The sequence below is a fragment of the Pongo pygmaeus genome, chromosome 6, assembly GCF_028885625.2.
Source record: "Pongo pygmaeus isolate AG05252 chromosome 6, NHGRI_mPonPyg2-v2.0_pri, whole genome shotgun sequence".
NCBI classification, from domain to species: Eukaryota; Metazoa; Chordata; class Mammalia; order Primates; family Hominidae; genus Pongo; species Pongo pygmaeus.
The window spans coordinates 113,771,617-113,794,209 of NC_072379.2; the positions used below are offsets into that span (position 1 = coordinate 113,771,617).

The 22,593-nt window shown below is 37.4% G+C and overlaps 1 long non-coding RNA gene across 1 annotated transcript in view; it reads left to right on the top strand.

Annotated features, from left to right (window-relative positions):
* The first annotated feature begins 400 nt into the window (after nucleotides 1–400).
* LOC134739883 (uncharacterized) overlaps nucleotides 401–22,593 on the top strand; it is a 32,801-nt gene continuing 10,608 nt past the window's right edge. The window contains exon 1 of the long non-coding RNA XR_010126972.1: nucleotides 401–489. This is a non-coding gene — a long non-coding RNA (uncharacterized LOC134739883). The remainder of the gene's footprint in view (nucleotides 490–22,593) is intronic.

The following is a 22,593-nucleotide window of genomic DNA, read 5'->3' on the forward strand; positions in this document are numbered from 1 at the left end:
AGTTCTGCTAATTTAGAGATGTTAGCTTCAAATGGCAAAACACTATCTAGGAAGGGACACGGCAATGGCATTGACTAGAAGTTGAAATTAGTAATAAGCACTAGAGCTGGAGAGGATGTGGAGAAATAGGAACACTTTTACACTGTTGGTGGGACTGTAAACTAGTTCAACCATTGTGGAAGTCAGTGTGGCGATTCCTCAGGGATCTAGAACTAGAAATACCATTTGACCCAGCCATCCCATTACTGGGTATATACCCAAAGGACTATAAATCATGCTGCTATAAAGACACATGCACACGTATGTTTATTGCGGCACTATTCACAATAGCAAAGACTTGGAACCAACCCAAATGTCCAACAATGATAGACTGGATTAAGAAAATGTGGCACGGGGAGGAGCCAAGATGGCTGAATAAGAACAGCTCCGGTCTACAGCTCCCAGCGCGAGCGACGCAGAAGACGGGTGATTTCTGCATTTCCATGTGAGGTACCGTGTTCATCTCACTAGGGAGTGCCAGACAGTGGGCGCAGGTCAGTGGGTGAGTGCACCGTGCGCCAGCCGAAGCAGGGGCGAGGCATTGCCTCACTCGGGAAGCGCAAGGGGTCAGGGAGTTCCCTTTCCAGGGGTGACAGACGGCACCTGGAAAATCGGGCCACTCCCACCCGAATACTGTGCTTTTCCGACGGGCTTAGGAAACGGTGCCTCAGGAGAGTATAACCCGCAGCTGGCTCAGAGGGTCCTACGCCCACGGAGTCTCGCTGATTGCTAGCACAGCAGTCTGAGATCAAACTGCAAGGCGGCAGCGAGGCTGGGGGAGGGGCACCCGCCATTGCCCAGGCTCGCTTAGGTAAACAAAGCAGCCTGGAAGCTTGAACTGGGTGGAGCCCACCACAGCTCAAGGAAGCCTGCCTGCCTCTGTAGGCTCCACCTCTGGGGGCAGGGCACAGACAAACAAAAAGACAGCAGTAACCTCTGCAGACTTAAATGTCCCTGGCTGACAGCTTTGAGGAGAGCAGTGGTTCTCCCAGCACGCAACTGGAGATCTGAGAACGGGCTGACTGCCTCCTCAAGTGGGTCCCTGACCCCTGACCCCCGAGCAGCCTAACTGGGAGGCACCCCCCAGCAGGGGCAGACTGACACCTCACACGGCCGGCCAGGTACTCCAACAGACCTGCAGCTGAGGGTCCTGTCTGTTAGAAGGAAAACTAACAGAAAGGACATCCACACCAAAAACCCATCTGTACATCACCATCATCAAAGACCAAAAGTAGATAAAACCACAAAGATGGGGAAAAAACAGAGCAGAAAAACTGGAAACTCTAAAAAGCAGAGCACCTCTCCTCCTCCAAAGGAACGCAGTTCCTCACCAGCAACGGAACAAAGCTGGACGGAGAATGACTTTGACGAGCTGAGAGAAGAAGGCTTCAGACGATCAAATTACTCCGAGCTACGGGAGGATATTCAAACCAAAGGCAAAGAAGTTGAAAACTTTGAAAAAATTTAGAAGAATGTATAACTAGAATAACCAATACAGAGAAGTGCTTAAAGGAGCTGATGGAGCTGAAAACCAAGGCTCGAGAACTACGTGAAGAATGCAGAAGCCTCAGGAGCCGATGCGATAAAATGGAAGAAAGGGTATCAGCCCTGGAAGATGAAATGAATGAAATGAAGCGAGAAGGGAAGTTTAGAGAAAAAAGAATAAAAAGAAATGAGCAAAGCCTCCAAGAAATGTGGGACTATGTGAAAAGACCAAATCTACGTCTGATTGGTGTACCTGAAAGTGATGGGGAGAATGGAAACAAGTTGGAAAACACTCTGCAGGATATTAGCCAGGAGAACTACCCCAATCTAGCAAGGCAGGCCAACATTCAGATTCAGGAAATACAGAGAACGCCACAAAGATACTCCTCGAGAAGAGCAACTCCAAGACACATAATTGTTAGATTCACCAAAGTTGAAATGAAGGAAAAAATGTTAAGGGCAGCCAGAGAGAAAGGTCGGGTTACCATCAAAGGGAAGCCCATCAGACTAACAGCGGATCTCTCGGCAGAAACCCTACAAGCCAGAAGAGAGTGGGGGCCAATATTCAACATTCTTAAAGAAAAGAATTTTCAACCCAGAATTTCATATCCTGCCAAACTAAGCTTCATAAGTGAAGGAGAAATAAAATACTTTACAGACAAGCAAATGCTGAGAGATTTTGTCACCACCAGGCCTGCCCTAAAAGAGCTCCTGAAGGAAGCGCTAAACATGGAAAGGCACAACCGGTACCAGCCACTGCAAAATCATACCGAAATGTAAAGACCATCAAGACTAGGAAGAAACTGCATCAACTAACGAGCAAAATAACCAGCTAACATCATAATGACAGGATCAGATTCACACATAACAATATTAACTTTAAATGTAAATGGACTAAATGCTCCAATCAAAAGACACAGACTGGCAAATTGGATAAAGACTCAAGACCCATCAGTGTGCTGTATTCAGGAAACCCATCTCACGTGCAGAGACACACATAGGCTCAAAATAAAAGGATGGAGGAAGATCTACCAAGCAAATGGAAAGCAAAAAAAGGCAGGGGTTGCAATCCTAGTCTCTGATAAAACAGACTTTAAACCAACAAAGATCAAAAGAGACAAAGAAGGCCATTACATAATGGTAAAGGGATTAATTCAACAAGAAGAGCTAACTATCCTAAATATATATGCACCCAATACAGGAGCACCCAGATTCATAAAGCAAGTCCTGAGTGACCTACAAAGAGACTTAGACTCCCACACATTAATCATGGGAGATTTTAACACCCCACTGTCAACATTAGACAGATCAACGAGACAGAAAGTCAACAAGGATACCCAGGAATTGAACTCAGCTCTGCACCAAGCAGACCTAATAGACATCTACAGAACTCTCCACCCCAAATCAACAGAATATACATTTTTTTCAGCACCACACCACACCTATTCCAAAATTGACCATATACTTGGAAGTAAAGCTCTCCTCAATAGATGTAAAAGAACAGAAATTGTAACAAACTGTCTCTCAGATCACAGTGCAATCTAGCTAGAACTCAGGATTAAGAATCTCACTCAAAACCGCTCAACTACGTGGAAACTGAACAACCTGCTTCTGAATGACTACTGGGTACATAACGAAATGAAGGCAGAAATAAAGATGTTCTTTGAAACCAATGAGAACCAAGACACAACATACCAGAATCTCTGGGATGCATTCAAAGCAGTGTGTAGAGGGAAATTTATAGCACTAAATGCCCACAAGAGAAAGCAGGAAAGATCCAAAATTGACACCCTAACATCACAATTAAAAGAACTAGAAAAGCAAGAGCAAACACATTCAAAAGCTAGCAGAAGGCAAGAAATAACTAAAATCAGAGCAGAACTGAAGGAAATAGAGACACAAAAAACCCTTCAAAAAATCAATGAATCCAGGAGCTGGTTTTTTGAAAGGATCAACAAAATTGATAGACCGCTAGCAAGATTAATAAAGAAAAAAAGAGAGAAGAATCAAATAGATGCAATAAAAAATGATAAAGGGGATATCACCACCAATCCCACAGAAATACAAACTACCATCAGAGAATATTACAAACACCTCTACGCAAATAAACTAGAAAATCTAGAAGAAATGGATAAATTCCTCAGCACATACACCCTTCCAAGACTAAACCAGGAAGAAGTTGAATCTCTGAATAGACCAATAACAGGAGCTGAAATTGTGGCAATAATCAATAGCTTACCAACCAAAAAAAGTCCAGGACCAGATGGGTTCACAGCTGAATTCTACCAGAGGTACAAGGAGGAGCTGGTACCATTCCTTCTGAAACTATTCCAATCAATAGAAAAAGAGGGAATCCTCCCTAACTCATTTTATGAGGCCAGCATCATCCTGATGCCAAAGCCTGGCAGAGACACAACAAAAAAAGAGAATTTTAGACCAATATCCTTGATGAACATTGATGCAAAAATCCTCAATAAAATACTGGCAAACAGAATCCAGCAGCACATCAAAAAGCTTATCCACCATGATCAAGTGGGCTTCATCCCTGGGATGCAAGACTGGTTCAATATACGCAAATCAATAAATGTAATCCAGCATATAAACAGAACCAAAGTCAAAAACCACATGATTATCTCAAAAGATGCAGAAAAGGCCTTTGACAAAATTCAACAACCCTTCGTGCTAAAAACTCTCAATAAATTAGGTATTGATGGGTCATATCTCAAAATAATAAGAGCTATTTATGACAAACCCACAGCCAATATCAAAGTCAGTGTGGCGATTCCTCAGGGATCTAGAACTAGAAATTCCATTTGACCCAGCCATCCCATTACTGGGTATATACCCAAAGGACTATAAATCATGCTGCTATAAAGACACATGCACACGTATGTTTATTGCGGCATTATTCACAATAGCAAAGACTTGGAACCAACCCAAATGTCCAACAATGATAGACTGGATTAGGAAAATGTGGCACATATACACCATGGAATACTATGCAGCCATAAAAAATGATGAGTTCACGTCCTTTGTAGGGACATGGATGAAATTGGAAATCATCATTCTCAGTAAACTATCGCAAGAACAAAAAACCAAACACCGCATATTCTCACTCATAGGTGGGAATTGAACAATGGGAACACATGGACACAGGAAGGGGAACATCACACTTCGGGGACTGTTGTGGGGTGGGGAGAGGGGGGAGTGGGGAGGGATAGCATTGGGAGATATACCTAATGCTAGATGACGAGTTGGTAGGTGCAGCGCACCAGCACGGCACATGTATACATATGTAACTTACCTGCATGTTGCGCACATGTACCATAGAGCCTAAAGTATAATAATAATAATAATAATAATAATAAAAAAAAGAAAAAAAATGAAAGCTAAAATAATGTGAGCTTTAAGTACAAAAAAAAAAAAAAAAGAAAATGTGGCACATATACACCATGGAATACTATGCAGCCATAAAAAAGGATGAGTTCATGTCCTTTGTAGGGACATGGATGAAATTGGAAATCATCATTCTCAGTAAACTATCGCAAGGACAAAAAATCAAACACCGCATGTTCTCACTCATAGATGGGAATTGAACAATGAGAACACATGGACACAGGAAGGGGAACATCACACTCTGGGGACTGTTGTGGGGTGGGGTGAGGGGGGAGGGATAGCATTAGGAGATATACCTAATGCTAAATGGCAAGTTAATGGGTGCAGCACACCAGCATGGCACATGTATACATATGTAACTAACCTGCACATTGTGCACATGTACCCTAAAACTTAAAGTTTATAATAATAATTTAAAAAAAAGTAATAAGCACTAGAAGCAATTAAAGATCAAAATTATTAGATTATAAATCCGGGTTTAAAACTAAATGTAATACAGTAATTACTCTTTAATGAAAATTCATGTTATTTGAAAATATGTAATACCTGTAATCAGTACCAGAAATATTAGTAATATCATCAAAGTCCGAGTAGTGTGTATGTGTGGGGAGTTATTGGGAAGAGAGTAAATTTTCCTAATTAAAGAAGGAAGACCCAAACATATTTTTGATGATGACAATCAAATAAATATATTTTAAGATGCTTTTGAGAATTCTTATATCTTTTGGAATGATTAAAATTAGGACGCATTCTCTAAAGATTGAAGAAAATTTCGAAAAATAAAAGGGAATACAAGCCTTATATAAAACAAGAGAAATTATGAGCAACAAATAACTTTAAAAATTGAGAATATAAATGATTAACATAAGTAAAGGTATAGTCTCTTAAATTATAAAACAAATTGGATTGGATTTACCACAGAGATTATAAGATGAAATTTTAAAAATTCAATTCAATTACTTGTTGTTTTTGACACATGTTAAAACCTACACACAAATTCAAAGTAACTTAATACTTAAAATCAACAAGGCAAGCATAATCAACAACAGAACATGAGTTGATATTATGTTAAAAGTACAATATGTTAAATGGAACGCAAAAGTCACTTTATCTTTTGAATAAAGTAATTCAAAATTAAGATATGACTATCATTAATCATAAATACCAAGAAAATAAGCTGTTTAGTATTAATATAGCTAAATCATTTTATATATTAGATATGACATATTCATTACATGAATAGCTACATATATATTCATATATAAAACATTTGGACATATGTGGAAAATTAAGTACTGGATATATATCTTTCAATTTTTTTCGAAGAACCAGACTTTGGCTTTGTTGATCCCCTTTGGGGCATTTATTTTCTATTTTTAAAAAAAATTATTTTCTTATATATATTATCTCTTTCATTTAGGTTTAGTTTGACCTTATGTATGTGGGTCATCAGGTGGCTTCTTATTCATTTTTAGTGTGTGTTTGTTGTTTTAGAGATACATTTAATGCCACTGTTTCTCTCTATGTATATCTTTCACTGTATCTTCCCAAGTTTTGAATGTAATACTTTTGCCTGGCTTTCAGATTGTATAATTATTTTTGCTCTAGCTTCAAGTTTACTGATTCTGCCTTCTGTCATCTCTAATCTGTTGTTAAACCTGTCGGAATTTTTAAAAAATTCATTTATTGTTTCCACTTTCATTTGGTTCTTGTTTTCCATTTATCTGCTCAGATTCCCTATCTGTTCACTCAAAATGACCATATTTTCCTTTATATATTTAAAATTACTTGTAATAACTTCTTTGAATTTTTTCCTGCTAAATCCAACATCTGAACCTTTTCAGAGTCAGTTATTGACTGCTTTTGTTTCTTGAATATGGGCCACATTTTCCTGTTTGCATGTACACTGATATTTATTATATACCAGATGTTAGGGTAATACATTGTTGTGATTCTAGATTCTGCTATCCACCTCTAAAGAACATTGATTTTTGTTCTTGCAGGCAGGCCAATAACTGGCTGATTGCAGTGAACATGTGTCTGTTTTTATGCTTTTTTATGGTAGTTCTGTGAAAAGCCCAACTTGCTTCTTAAGCCCCTCTAAATTGGAAGGATCTGAGCTCCCAAGTACTACATCCCCTGAACTTATTTAAAGAATTTTTGACTTTTGTTATTCAGGCTTCGTTAGAGCATGTCTAGAATAGGTCTACTCTAGGGTGTGATCTTTAGTCCTCAGGTTGTGTCCTTTCTGATTTTCAGTTAGATGTCTGTGTTGGAATTGGGCTGAAACTCTACTTCCCAGCACTGTTTGATCTCTAGTATTTCTGTTTCTCTCTCAGACCTATAGTCGCTACTCATTGTTAAGCCTTATATAGTCTGGTTCCAAGCATGTGCAAACCAGTCCTCAGCCAAAGATTCATAGAGAATCCCTAAATGGGCTTCTGCCTTTCCCACTCCCAATCCCTGTGTAGCTCCCATCTTTTCAGTTTCCTGCCCCACAGATTCCAGTCACTTTGGTGGCCTCAAACGTGTATGTCTGCTTTCACATCTGAGGAGGACCACCATGCTCCACTTGAACTCAAGCTCCCTAGGCTGGGAACTAGGAAATTATCTCTAGGCAGAGAGCTAGAACAAACTTGTGATTCACCTTGTGAGTTTCCCTTCTTTCAGAGATTATGCTCTTGTGCTGCCTACTGCCCAATGCTTAAAAGAGTTGCATTACATATTTTTCCAGTTTTATAATTGTTTTTGGTGGCAGAATTTGTTTAGTACCAGTTCCTCTGTTATGGTTGAAGCAGATAATTACCAAAAGTAATTTGTATTTTCTTTTCCTTGCTTATTGGAATTTTCTTATTGAATATATATAATATTGATAGCTATATGTTTTAAATTACTTCAAAAGAAAATGTTATTCAAGTCAGAAGAAGAAAATAGAATTCCTATTAAGTTTCACAGAGATTAAAGAACACACCTGGCTGTAAGCTTTCTTTCTAATATCATAGCCTTCTTAGGATGTGTTTTTATTATTTATCTTTGAATTTTTCAAAATGAGGAAAGAACTTGAAAGACGATTACAAAGTAAAAAAAAATTGGAAATGCACAAGGAATATAAATCCTGGAAAAAAAATACACTGATACTTAATCAGTAGCTTTTATATTCAATTTATTTTTCTAATTCCCTGACTTCTACATTATAAATTTTAAGAATTTTGTACATAGTGTGAAAATATGCTCTAACACACTAATAGGGCTAATGATATCACGTATTGAGTACTTGCCCTATATCAGGCCCTGTGCTATATATACTATATATACATGATTTTATTTAATCCTCATTATAACTGCCAAATATAGGCAAATTTATACCTATTTTATTCCCACAAGAAAACAACCTTAGAGCAGTGAAGGAAGCTAATAAAAGTTCTTTCCTTTGGTAAAGTAAGTATGTCCTTCTGGGCCAACATGAGAATTAATGTCTCTGTATGCACCTGTACAATAAGACCTTCAATGTACTCTTCATGTAGTCCTAGTATGCAGTGTTTATCTGCATATTCCAAATATTACTTATTAATACCTATGAATTCCACATATTACTTAATAATACCTATGAATGTTTCATTATATTTATACTTATCAAAAGTATATAGCCCACATACATATGGGCTAAAATTGTTTGAGGGACTGTTCTAAAACTTAGGTTTTAAAGCAGTAATGAAATTCATTATTTTATCTCTTTGTCCTCAATGTACTTTGCAAGTGACTTTATTTCCTTTAGTACAAGCCATGTGGTATGAGTATATCTCAGGATGAAGAACATGTTTTGGATTCTAAACTACACTAGAAACAGAATCACTAGTCTTCAGAAGCAAATTTGTTGTCCAAACTATGTGGTTAAATATCCCCATATGTGCAAATGCTGACAATTGTTTGATCCAGGGAGAGTTGAAAGAGAGCCTCAGAGATGATTATAAAGAGAAACCTGAATGAACAAAACCATCTCACTCAGTGGAAACCATCCAGTTCCCAGATAAGAAGTCATTAAAATTTCTGCTGACTTTCACTGGCAGAATGATAAAGAATTAGAAAAAATGATATTAAATGTTTTTAGAGCATACATTAATTGGATATATTCTCATAACTCTGTGACATACTACTATGACCAACCCTGTTTTACTGATGATGAAACTGAGAATTAATGGTTATATAATGTATCTGGGGTTAGTTACATCTCCTACATTGTAGGAGATTGAGCTAAGAGCAGGGACCAGGTAGACTGATACTCAAGGTTATACTCTTGACCACTGCACTGTACTGCTTTGAAATTGATTAAATATAGAAAACAGTATTTTAGAGAATTTATGTCTTCTTAGTCATTTGTTTATATATCAATATAAATAAACTCTTACTTAATGTTGTTGGCCACCCTGGTTATAAGATTTCCAACTTTTGGTGAATGTTTTCTTAGGCAATTATTTGCTAAGCCCCCTTTCCCCATTGGTACCCTGCCCTTATTTGTAGCCTCATTTCTTACTACACTGTCCTACTTTGAGCCCTCTGAGAGCTTCGTGGAGCCTCTTCTCCAAAAAGCTGAGAGAGGGATTCTATTTAGCCTGATTTGTTCCTGCTGTAAAAGTGTTTTAGGTTTGAAAACTTTCAATTATGTCATGAATGGGGAAACCTCTCTTAGGACCAGAAGGGGAAAAAATACAGTGATTTTAATTTTTTACCCCTTAACACAGAAAGAAAGAATAAGATCATTTTTCAATTAAAGGCTCTATCTTGGCCTAAGGATTTAAGATATTCAATCTCTAAAGAATTTGGCTTCCCAGGAGTGGGAACGTTAAATTTAAGCTATAGAATTGACTTGAATTAAAGCAAATTAGTAAAATGCATAATTTTACTGGATTTGTGGAGTTTGCTTTGGTAGAGATTTAGATATATATGATTGCATATTTTTTTCTTTTTTGTTTTTCGGACCACAGTCATGTAATCAGTTCTATTATATTAACTGGATACACATTTTTTTTTCCATCATGATAGTGGTTGTTTCAATTAAATTAATCCAAGCCAAATCCAACTGATTCATTTGGGAAACAATAGGGTCACTTGACAATGAGAAAACAAAAAAGTTAAAGTGTAGAAAGAAATTGTAGTTCTGTGGGGGAAGCATTATATAATTAACTAAGGCATTAATATTATTTTTTTTAACTCACATACCAAAAGAAAGCTATATTTGGATATCAGAGTGCATTTGCTTCTCTGCCTGGGTAGGTGGTCTTTGATCACTTTTTCCTTTGTTGCCTCATTCTACCAGTCTATGTACCTCTGCTGGTTCTGTCTACCTTCTGCTCTCATTGTCTCCACTGCAGCATTTAAGCTTATCTGGCAGGGGCGGTAAATATTAGGTCTCATTATCATTTGGCCTTCCCCTTCTCCAGATCATGTGGCTAGTAGAGTGATCACATATATGTCAACTAAACTTGGGCATTTCCTCTAGTGCAAATTCTGAATGAAGAAGGACTCTGGTATAAGGGGCAAAACCAGGACTGTCCTGGGCAAACCATAGAGTTTTACCTATAGTATTGATTGCTCCTGCATTCCCCTCACTGCCAATATCCAGGAGTCAGCTCCTTCAATCTCAGGGAGTAGAAACTCATGTTGCTTCAAAGCGATAATTATTTCCTCCTCCACCATTCTGGCTTAATCCATTGATACTGAGTTTTTGTTTTGACTTTACTCCCAAATTTATTCCAGTTACCTTTTATGTTCAGTGCTAGAATTCTGCCCTATAACCCCAACTAAGAGCTTGACATCCTTCCATAAACTCAGTAGTCTTCTGCTCTTACACCAAAGTTATGTATTTAAAGAGTAACACAGAGGCTGAGGCCTGTCCCCACTGAACATAAATATTGCTTGCTGCCTGACTGGTCACCTGTTGAAGCACTATGCATCCTGGTTTCCTTTGCTGTCGAAATCTATAAACTTGATGGCAATCTGCTGTCTCATCAGAGACCTAAGATACTGGCTGCTTTCTTAATGTTGGCACATGCTTCTGTACCTCCAGATCTTTGAAAATTTTATAACTACCTATATTTCTGGAGCAAGACTCTTCAGGTAGTTATTTCGTTAATTCTTGCCCTTCCATTTCAGATCAGTATATATCTAATATTACTCCCATGCTCTACTCATGGCCTATGTACCCTTGGAAGGACCATTATTCTGCTCACCAGAGGGCCAAATTTTACTAAGGACATTCCTATGTTCAACAACAATGTGGCAGACATAATTTGGAGTATAAATTTAAATATAGACTTGCTTGTGGAAGGGTAGATTATGAGAGATTGGAAGTGGGATTCATGCCAATTATGTCATTAAAGAGAACAAAAATGGAGAAACTAGAAAATGTTGGGAACTAATTTTATATTGATGTTGTATCAGTTAAATTTCACTGATGGTAAGCAACATAAATCAACTTTAAAAATTTAAGTGAAGGTGGAACTTGTTGGAGGAACATTGGAGCCATACGTAGAATGAAAAAAAGAGCTGTAATACTTTGGCTCTTAATCTTTGAGTACTGAGGTCCTCATTCTCCAGCTTCAGAATGTTTTGGAAGTTCACCACTGCCAACCCACTCCCTCTATGGGAATTTACCTTGGCTAAAGAGAGCTGACTTCCCAGGGGTGTTACCTTGATTAAAGCCCCACTCTGTTCAGCCTTATTCAATTTCCATCCCATGAATGGGGGATGTTTGATGGGGGAATATACCTTTTTCTCTTTGACTCCTTGCCTCAATTTGGGACACCTCTGAAGAGCCATCCTAGCTCCAGAGTTCTCCATAGGATTGGCTGAAGACTCCATTGCAACTGCACCACATCCCAACGTCTCCTACTTCCCAATATGTTTCATTTCACTGCCTTAGAGGAAGGTTTTGATCCCAAGATCAATCTTACAGAGGATGGAGCTGATTTATTGCTTTAATGAGATAACTCTACCATTAGCTCTAGAGATACTTGAAAGTATGACTTTGACTCTTGGAAAAGACCAGGGTAGTAGGATTTATCACATACTGTTAAAAGTCTGAAACTTCCCTGCCAAACCCCAATTTTATTTTATGTTTTTACTGATGGTTTCCAAATGTTTTAACTGGTTAAACAGCCTGGTTTGACAGCATGACCAGAGAGGCATAAAAATTTTATTGGAGCTTCTGCTTTGAGCTCTCCCAAAGCCAAACTTTCTCACATAGTTCTTGGTTGAATCCAGCTATGAAGTACAACCCTTACACATATGAGGCCCATGGGAGCTAGTGTATGGATATCTTTCTGACCATAATGTTTGCCTGTACTTGCTTTTTTTTTTTTTAATGGCACTGTATCTTTTGTCTTTAAATAAAAGTGTTACATAAGTATGCTCTATCAGGTCTATGTGTCCTTTAAATATCTCTATATGGGAAATCTTTTCAATCCCTCAGTAAGCTTCCCACATGCAGATCTCATTCTCAGAGCCTGTTTCCTGGATAATTCTGACCTGTGGAAACAATGCACTTTTAGAAAGTGTGCTAATCAAATAAGCTCTGGTGTTTTCAACAGCAGAAAAGTAGAATTTCTCTACTAGGGTTTCCTAAACTCCTTTTGTCTTCTGTGTCTTTGCTATTGGTTGAATTGTGTCCTTCAAAATTTGTATGTTGAAGTTTTAACCCCCAGAACTTCAGAATGTTACTTTGTTTGGAAATAGGGTCATTGCAGGCATAATTAGTTAAGATGAAGTTATCCTGGAGTAGGGTGGGCCCCTAATCCAATATGACCAGTGTTCTAACATAGAGAGAAAATGTGAATACACACACACACACACACACACACACTACCATGTGAAAATGAAGGTAGAAATAAGGGTATTGTAGCAGAAGCCAAGAAACACCCAGGACTGACAGCAAACCACCAGAAGCTAGGAGACAGGAGTGGATCAGATTTCTCCCTCAGAATACTCAGAAGGTTAGACTGACTCTACCATCACCTTGATTGTAGCCTTCAGAATGGTAAGACAATGAGTTCTGTTGTTTAAGCCACCCACTTTGTAGTAGTTTGTTATTGCAGTCTTAGAAAAATTATACAGTCTTTGCTTAAGATCCAAATTCCCAGGAAGGTAGTTCTGATTTGTCCACTGATCAAACAAACAAATAAACAAACAAAATTGCTACACTGAGACAAGGTAGCGAAGAATATTAGAAATGAATTTGAAGTTTCAGGCCTATTGATTAGAAAAAATGATAATTCTCCTCACTGGAAAACAGAACTCTGGAGTTGAAACAAGTTTTATGGGTAACACATTGCTTTATTTATTTGACTTTGTGGTAGTAATGGTACATCTATCTGGAGATACCAGCCGGAGATTAGAAATTTCTGGTTAGAGCCTGAGAGAGGGGCTGAGATTAAAGATTTACAGCTGACCCTTAAACAACAGAGGGGTTATGAGGGAGCCGACTCCTTGTGCAGTCAAAAATCTGAGTATAATTTTTGACTCCTCAAAAACTTTACTAATAGCCTACTGTTGACCAGAAACCTCAACAATAACATGAACAGTTGATTAACACATATTTTTCATGATATATATATCATATACTGTATTCTTATAATAAACCAATGGAGAGAAAAGAAAATGTTATGAAGAAAATAAGAAAGAGAAAATACATTTATATTACTGTACTATATTTATCAATACTGTAAGTTTATATCACCTGTTTAAAAGACAAATTCTCTGAAATGGCGGGTGCCCACAGTGGCAGAACTCAATCTATGATACATATCAAGCAATTTAACTTTTTCTTGTAATGTCATGACTTGCTATTTGGGAGCACTTCCCAGCATCACTGGTGGCCCCTTGTGTGGGCCTCACGGTGTTACTCAAGATTATGATATTGCACTAAACAAAAGTTCCAGATGAAAAATACTCTGGAACTTTGAAATTGCTTTTTAATGCAATACAAAATTTACTAGATACACCCACTTACATGGAGACATTAGCATCACAGGCGATTTAAGTGGATAGTTGCAACACTTGAGCTCACTGCAATAGCAACAGGAAGTAGCTACCATATTGTTATAGTAGTGCAGTATGTACTAAAGTGAATTTTATGCAATTATGATTTAATGCTGCATCTTTACTTTTGTTTACGTTTATCTGACTGTGAATGGTGCCATGTATGGTCTGTGTTTGTGGTCATAAGCTTTGATAAATTTTAACATTTTACAATAAATTCGTATGTATTTTATAGTAATATATGATAAAAGAGACTCATATCTAATCTCTAATATATTTTATGTATTTGTAACATACCTAAACTTCTTTTTTTTTATTTATTTATTTATTTATTTATTTTTTGAGACAGAGTCTCACTCTGTCACCCAGGCTGAAGTGCAGTGGCGCGATCTCGGCTCACTGCAAGCTCCGCCTCCTGGGTTCAGGCCATTCTCCTGCCTCAGCCTCCCGAGTAGCTGGGACTACAGGTGCCTGCCACCACGCCCGGCTAATTTTTTTTGTATTTTTAGTAGGCATGGGGTTTCACCATGTTAGCCAGGATGGTCTTGATCTCCCGACCTTGTGATCCACCTGCCTCAGCCTCCCAAAGTGCTGGGATTACAGGCGTTAGCCACCGCACCCTGCCAACTTCTTTTTATTTTTTAAAAATATTTTAAATTACATGACTCATCTGCAAGTTTTTTCAAATTGTCACAGATTTCCAATTTTCTAATACATTTATTTTTTTAAAAATTCACATATAAGTGTATCCATGCAGTTCAAACTCGTGTTGTTCAAGAGTCAACTACATGTATGAGTGATTTTACAGAAGTGACTTTTGAAGAAATTGGATCGTTAATCACTGGCTGTGGGCCAGACCAGGAGTAAGCTCAACTGTACCTTAAAGGTTGCACCATAGCAAAGCTATGATGGTTTCTGTGGGTAGTGCTGTAGGAATTGAGGGAAAAACAACTAGCTATTGCTGATTAGTAGCTTAAGTTTTCAGGTCAGCCAGAGAAGAGAGAAATTTACTCAAAAAAGTTAGGGTGCCAAATTTCGTTATAAGAAATAATCTGGGCTCAAGAACTTGGAGCCAAGGCCAAAAGCATATTATGGAGAGAAAAATTCAGCAAAGAAGTTACATTAAAATCTAGTTGGTGTCAATGCATTAATTCACTGGGGAAAAGAAGAGTCTTGTCAACAAATGGTATTGGGACAACTGCATATCTGTGTTCAAATAAATAAAGTTGGTCTCTTATATCACATCATATATAAAAATTAATTCAAAATGGCTCAAAGACCTAAATATAACAGCTGACTTATTAAACTCTTAGAAGAAAACATAGGCAGAATCTCATAAATATTTGTTAGGTAATAATCTCTTAGATACATCAGTAAAAGTACAAGCAATGACAACAGCCTAACAGATAAATGAGACAAAAATTAAAAATGTTTTGTAGTTTGAAGGACACCATCAAGAAAGTGGATAAAAAAACTCATAGAATTAAAATAGAGGCAAAGGATTCAACTAGACGTTTCTCCAAAGAAGAGATACAAATGGCATTAGACAGATGAAAAGATGTCCCTATAATTAACCATCACTGAAATGCAAATCAAAACCATGATTACATACCACTGATACGAACTGGAATGACTATGATAAAAAGAAAGGTAATAGTAAGTGTTGGTGAGAATGGAAAGAAATTGTAGAAGGTACAGTCGCTCTGGAAACAGTCTGGCATTTTTTAAAAAGGTTAAACAGAGCTTCCTCACAACCCAGTAGTTTCACCTCTAGATATATACCTGTGAGAAATAAAACATGCGTCCACATAAAACTTGTGGAACAGTATTCATAGTAGCATCATACATAACAGCCAAAAGGTGGAAACCATTCAAATGTTTATCAACTAAAGGATGAATGAACAAAATTTGGTATATCTTTGTCATACAATATTATTGGACTACAAAAAGGAATGAAGTTCTGATTTATTCTACAATATGAATGAACCTTCTAACATTATGCTAAAAATCAGTCACATATTGTATGATTCCTTATACAGTTATGCATTGCTTAACAACAGAGATATGTTCTAAGAAGTTCATCATTAAGCCATTTTCTCCTCGTGCAAACATTATAGATTGTACTTCACAAACCTAGATGGTATATAGCCTACTACAGTATGATACGGTCTATTGCTCCTAGGCCAAATACCTGTACAACATGTTACTGTACTGAACAGTGTGGGCAGTTGTAACACAATGGTATTTGTGTGTCCAAACATGTCTAAGCATAGAAAAGGTACAGTAAAAATTTGGAATAAAAGATTAAAAGAAAAGTACATCTGTATAGAGCACCTATTTTGAATGGGCTTTTCAGGACTGGAAGTTTCTTTGGGTGAGGTAGTGAGTGGTGAATGAATGTGAAGGCCTAGGACATTATTGTGCATTCTGTAGTCTTTATAAACACTGTACACTTAAGCCACACTAAATTTATTTAAAACATTTCTTTCTTCAATAACAACCTTAGCTTACTATAACTTTTTTACGTAATAACCTCTTGATTTTTTTGACTTTTTGACTCTTTTGTAATAATACTTAGGTTAAAACGCAAATACATTGTACAGCTGTACAAAATTTTTTTTTTAATATCCCTATTCTGTATGCCTTTTAGTTTTTAAAATTTTTTTATTCTATTTTTTTACTTTTAAACTTCTTTGTTAAAAAACAGAGGCAAAAACACACATTAGCCTAGGCCTACACGGGGTCAGGCGCATCAATATCACTGTCTCCCACCTATACATCTTGTCCCACTGAGATTTTCAGGGGTGATAGCATGCACAGAGCTGCCATCTTCTATGATAACAATGCCTTCTTCTGAAATACCTCCTGAAGGACCTGCCTATGGCTGTTTTACAGTGGACTTTAGAACATATATATATATAGAAAGAGAGAGAGAGAGAGAGGGAATATACTCTAAAATAAAAAGCTATGGTATAGTAAGCACATAAGGCAATAATGTATAATGTAGTCATTTATGATCAAGTGTTATGTAGCATACATAATTGTATGTGCTAGACTTTTATATGACTATCAGTGCAGTAGGTTTGTTTACAGCAGCATCCCCACAAACATGTGAATAGTGTGTTCCACTATGACATTAAGACTGCTATGATGTCCCTAGGCAGTAATGATTTTCCAGCTCCGTTATAATCCTATGGGATCACTGTTGTATATATGGTCTGTTGTTCACCAAAACTGTTAAGCAGCATAAGACCATGTATAAAATATTCAGAATAGGGAAACCTAAATAGACAGAAATTAATTAGTGGTTGCTTAGGGCTGGAAGGGGAAATTACAATGAAAAACTGCGGAGTTTCTGAATGATAAAAATGTTATAAGATTGTGGTAAGGGTTGCACAGCTCTGTATTGTACTAAGAACCTGTATTACAACTTATATATTTTCAATGGATGAATTGCGTAGTATGTGAATTCTATCTCAATAAAGCTGTTTTGAAAATCAAATAAAAATGGAAGTGTGGTGAGTGTAGACATGGAGAGTAAGTTTTAGCACTGGGTCCAGTTTTATGTGTGTGAAACATCAGGATCAAACAGACAACAAAAGCAGAGTGTCATGTTGCTAATTGATAAGAAAGATATAAGAAAATGCCTCTTTACTCACTAGCAAGAAGATATAACTGCTTTAGTGAGAAGTATTGGTAAATATGAAAAGATTTTATTATTTTTAAATAAATTTCAACTGTTCTATATTGAGCCCCCTCTGTCTTTTCTTCCCTTAACAGGATTTTAGCCATATTTCCTAACTTTTCCGCTATTTTTGGCAATTAGAAAAGGCTAATTCTTGTGTTCAAGAATTTGCCCTTTATATTTAAAATTTAACTTTTATATGCAATGCAAAGTGATTCTCCTCTCTTCTTCCTAGAAGAGGCAGAAGCTGTGCAGGAGGGAATGTTGTCTGCCTCTCGGGCATTTTTCAGGCCTTCTCACTTCTCTCCTGTCTCTTTCTACCACCTTTAAGTGGTGCTATCTCTGGGGTCAGTGATGAAGGAAATGAAGGAACAATGTTCTCATGCTTCAGAGCAGATTCCGGGTGCACACACACAGAGACCTGCACCCTTGCCCTTAGCACTCTGATGAGGACTTGACCTTGTGAAAGGTTGTGGCCATTCCCTTCCCATGTGAACTGGCCTTTATTTACCCTTTCTCTGGTAGTTTTCCAAATACTTGTATTGGCTTCTTTTTTTAAAAGGTCAGTTTCCCTCTCCTGCTGCTATTTAGCCTTGATCATTGTTCCTTATGCTATTTTACTGAAGTCCTTGGAAAGAATGTTCAACGTAAGCAATTTCCACTTTGCTGTCTATACTATGAGTTACATATGAGCTATTACTTGTTACAAATTGTTAGTTCTAGCAACTTGCTGAGGAGGTTATTACGTCAAACTACTGTACATATGGGGTTGACTTTTCCTTTTTCTGATATTGTCTTGATTTGAGGGGTGTGGAAATTAAATTGTTAAAGACATCATCAGATATTGTCACCATACCTTCCACCCTCTTCTTTTCTCTTTTTTTGTTTGTTTATCTGCTGTTTTCTCCTATTTATCATTGCTTCCATCAAAATATCAGATTTAATTGAAACTCTATTCAAATTCAGCAAAATCATTAATAGCCGGAAATTATGTGTACATTTCCTCATTAATTGTCTTGCTGCTTTCTATAGAGTTAAACCACATTATCCAGGTGGTGGTATGTTGAACGCAAAGGCACAATAAGCACTAAATAATTTACTTCTAGCTCTTCCAAACACTACCATATTCTCCAGTGACTTGGGCAGCAGTGGTGATTATATTTGTAGGCTTGTCTTCTTTGTCAAATCTGGCAGTGGCTTTTTTGACATCACTAAAAATGACACTGACAGTAGAGTCCTTGGGGTGGCCCACATGTATTATTTTTAAGGAAGCAAATGTCACAGTATTGTGGAAACAATCATATTACTGGCACTTAAAATCATACCTCACCATGTCAAGGTAAAAATAGCTTGGGACAACAGATCTGAGTTTGATTAAGAGTACTGTGGAAAACAGAGTGAGGTAGAAACCACACATTTTTTAAGTTCTTCTACCTAGTTCTCTCATTCCAACACCACAGAATACAGCCACTCAATCTATGAGCTGGCCAGGCATAAAAATTCTCACTTCACTTTACGTCTTCTGCAAGTAGACAATTTTGGATCTGCAGTTGCTAACATCTCCAGAGGCCAGGTAACACAGACTTTTGCATGACTTTCAGAGCCACAAAAGAAACATGGGGACCCACAATCGGGAAGGAATCATTCAATACCACTTGACTGGAGATTTTGAAGTATAATCCCCATTTCACTAATAGCCAAGTTAGAACATATGCTGGAAGAGACACACAAGTGAAAAACAAAACACACACATTTAACTGCATTCTTTATACTTGTAGAAAAAGCACATAATTTAACTATTCTTGAGCTTGCCTGATTGTCATGTACATAACTGGAAGAAGGAATTAAGTCTTGTTTTTATAATTAGACTACCAATGCAGAAGGAGAAGTTACACCAAGTCATGGGATATATTGAGCCCTTAATACCGGGTCCTACACCTACTTATGGTGTGTTTTCCAACTAACTACCTTTAACTGCATGAGAAGAGCATACCTGCCTGCATACACTGGGGAGGGAAAGTTGGGAGAGTGGGCATGGTTACAACAAATCTGTTTTATGTTGGGAGGCCAAGGCGGGTGGATCACCTGAGGTCAGGAGTTTGAGACCAGCCTGGCCAACATGGTGAAACCCCGTCTCTACTAAAATACAAAAATTATCCGGGTGTGGTGGAGGGCACCTGTAATCCCAGCTACTCGGGAGGCTGAGTCAGGAAAATCACTTGAACCCGGGAGGCAGAGGTTGCAGTGAGCCAAGATCGTGTCTTGCACTCTAGCCTGGGCAACAAGAGTGAAACTCCGTCTCAAAAAACAAACAAACAAACAAACAAACAATTTTATGTTCCCAGACTTGAAGTCATAGCTTTCCTTCTCCTTTGGGACAGAAGAAAGTCTACTAATCTCACTTTCTCTCCAGCTCTGGCTCATCATGGCTGTTTTTCTAATATATTTCTAACTCATCTATGTTCTTCCATTTTCTCCTCTCTAAATCTTCCCTTCCCACCCTATATGCTGATATCAGATAGACTAGCTTTCCTAAACTCATTTTAACAATTCTCTGCTTAAGAATCAGAGATGGCTTTTTGTTGTCTATCAAAGCAAGTCCAGTTCCTTAGCTTGGCACTTTATCCCTATCCACCAACACCCTCCTTCACTCTCATATCTTCACTTTATTCCTCATATCTCAAGGTTTCTCTCACTTCCTCCCCAAGCTGCCTCATCTCCCATCTAGAGTGTGTTCACATCACCTTGGATCCCTCCTCCAGTGTTTCTCAACTGTGGGAAACCATTATTTTGGCTGCCTTTGGGGATTCCGATTTGTTCCTCATTCCTTTATTCCATTAAAGAATCATAGCTTTTTGCTTATCCTACCAGACAGGGGTTTGTAAAGCTTTGCTTCCCTTGATTTGTGTTATAAAAGCAGAAGTTATTGGTTTGTTTTTTAAAAAATATATAAAATTGTTGTAATATTGAATATGCATTTCTTTCCAAGTAACAACCTTTCTTTCCACTTAGTGGATATCCTTCCTCCCTTGAAAATGACGGACGTAGTTAATTCATGCATTTCTCTGCAGTCAGCATAATCTTAGCCTTCCCTGATGTCACTTTTACTCTCTCTTCTTTGAACTCCTATGATGCTTGTATATGACATGTACCCATTTATTACTTAGTTCTTGTGTGTTATTTCTTTTTCTTCAGTGAAATGGGTAAAGTTCTTGAGAACAGTAGCCATGTCATATTTCTCAATATTTCCATCTAGTCTAATGTCAGGCATGTGATAAATCCTTAAGTTCCTGTTATCAATTTGTTCTGCTGAATAATTGTAATTTTCTGCCATTTTAAACGTGTGTCTGTCTGAATCATGGATGCTAACCATGTTTGTAAAAGTCAAACACACTGATAATCCACGTATTTTATGGAGAAAAATTACAGTCTCCAGGTTCTGGGCAAATTTTGTTCACATGCAAAAATACTCAGAAAAATAACAGGAATAATTAAATACATGTTTCTGAGTTGAATGAGGTTTTAAGGGTAATCACTACCATGTATTTAGTGACAATTCTTCTCAGTGCCTAATAGTTTCTGGGAATTTGTGGATGGTTTACTCATTAAACTGTTGCCTACAATCTATCCCAACTTGTTTTGCCTACTCTAATTTCTCTCTTCACAAACTATCCCTTGTTCAGGCGGAAAAAAAAAATGTGCATGAGGAATACTTTCCACATATCTTGCCAACCCTGTTAAGAAACATTTCATCTGTTCTTCCAAAACTAATGTTTACCTTTCCCCATAGATATGACTTTCATCTAAAATCTGATATTTTAGAAGTTTTCATTTACCACTTTAGAAGCAATATTTTGTCCATGTTACATAGGTATTCACTACCATTACTTTCACTGAATTCTGTATCAAATGTGATTATGAAACAGATCACTGGAATATACTGATAAGAAATAAATTAGCATACACCTATAGTACCCTGCATTTGTGTAGCTATGTGGATAATTCTACATTGCTGGGGGAATGCTACCATAATTTAAATAGAAAACAAGTTTTGTTTTCTAAATAAAGTTTAATGGTGTATCCAGAAATAATATTCTCCTATCCTTGGTTTTAAAGTGCTCAAGGAAGCACAAAAGCTTTCTAGGATTTCATGTATTCAAATGGGGTTTTAAACATATTATTTCATTTCTTAACAATTCAAGTACACTTATTACACATTTGCTTGTGCTTCCATAGATCACCAAGCTGACCTTGTACATATATAATAAATGGTCTTCAAAGACAATTTATGTTTTAAAGTATTTTCTTGATTTATGTTATTGGCTCACTGACTATTCTGAGGGAAAATGAGGTGGAATACTTCCAAATATGTCCTTCTCACCTTCCTCCTTACACCTCCCTTTCCTGCCAAAATCTTGTTTTTACAGTTTTATTTTGTTACTGATGCTCACTCTGTGTGGTCCTTTTCTAATAAGGAAATAGAAATAGGAAAACACACCCATTTATTTTCGCCTTTACTGTAATCCTGGCCTCTTGGGAATTTGGAGGTCAGTGATTTGCTCTCTGTCTCCCGCTCCTTCCGTTCTTCCCAGATAGGAACTTATTGGATGAAGAGAGAACAGTGGTGCTTTGTGACTGGGGGACTGGGCAGTGCTTGACCTAGCACTTTTCTCCAGGTGCATACACCTGCAGTTCACCGTGGCTGGATTGTTGGATCAGCCAGTCAAACAATTTATTCTTTTTAATGAATTAATTGGGCGTTTAACTTAAATGGCAAATCACAGTCCTGAATTGAAAGGGTAAAATGGTGATTTGTATAAGGATAACCTAAATTATTTGAAGAAAAATGCAGAGCAGTGTCATGCTCAGTATACATCCTGGAAAATAGAAAAACCTAATGTCATCTGACTTTGCCATTTCAGAGATAAAGTGTTAAATGATGACATTCCTGTGTT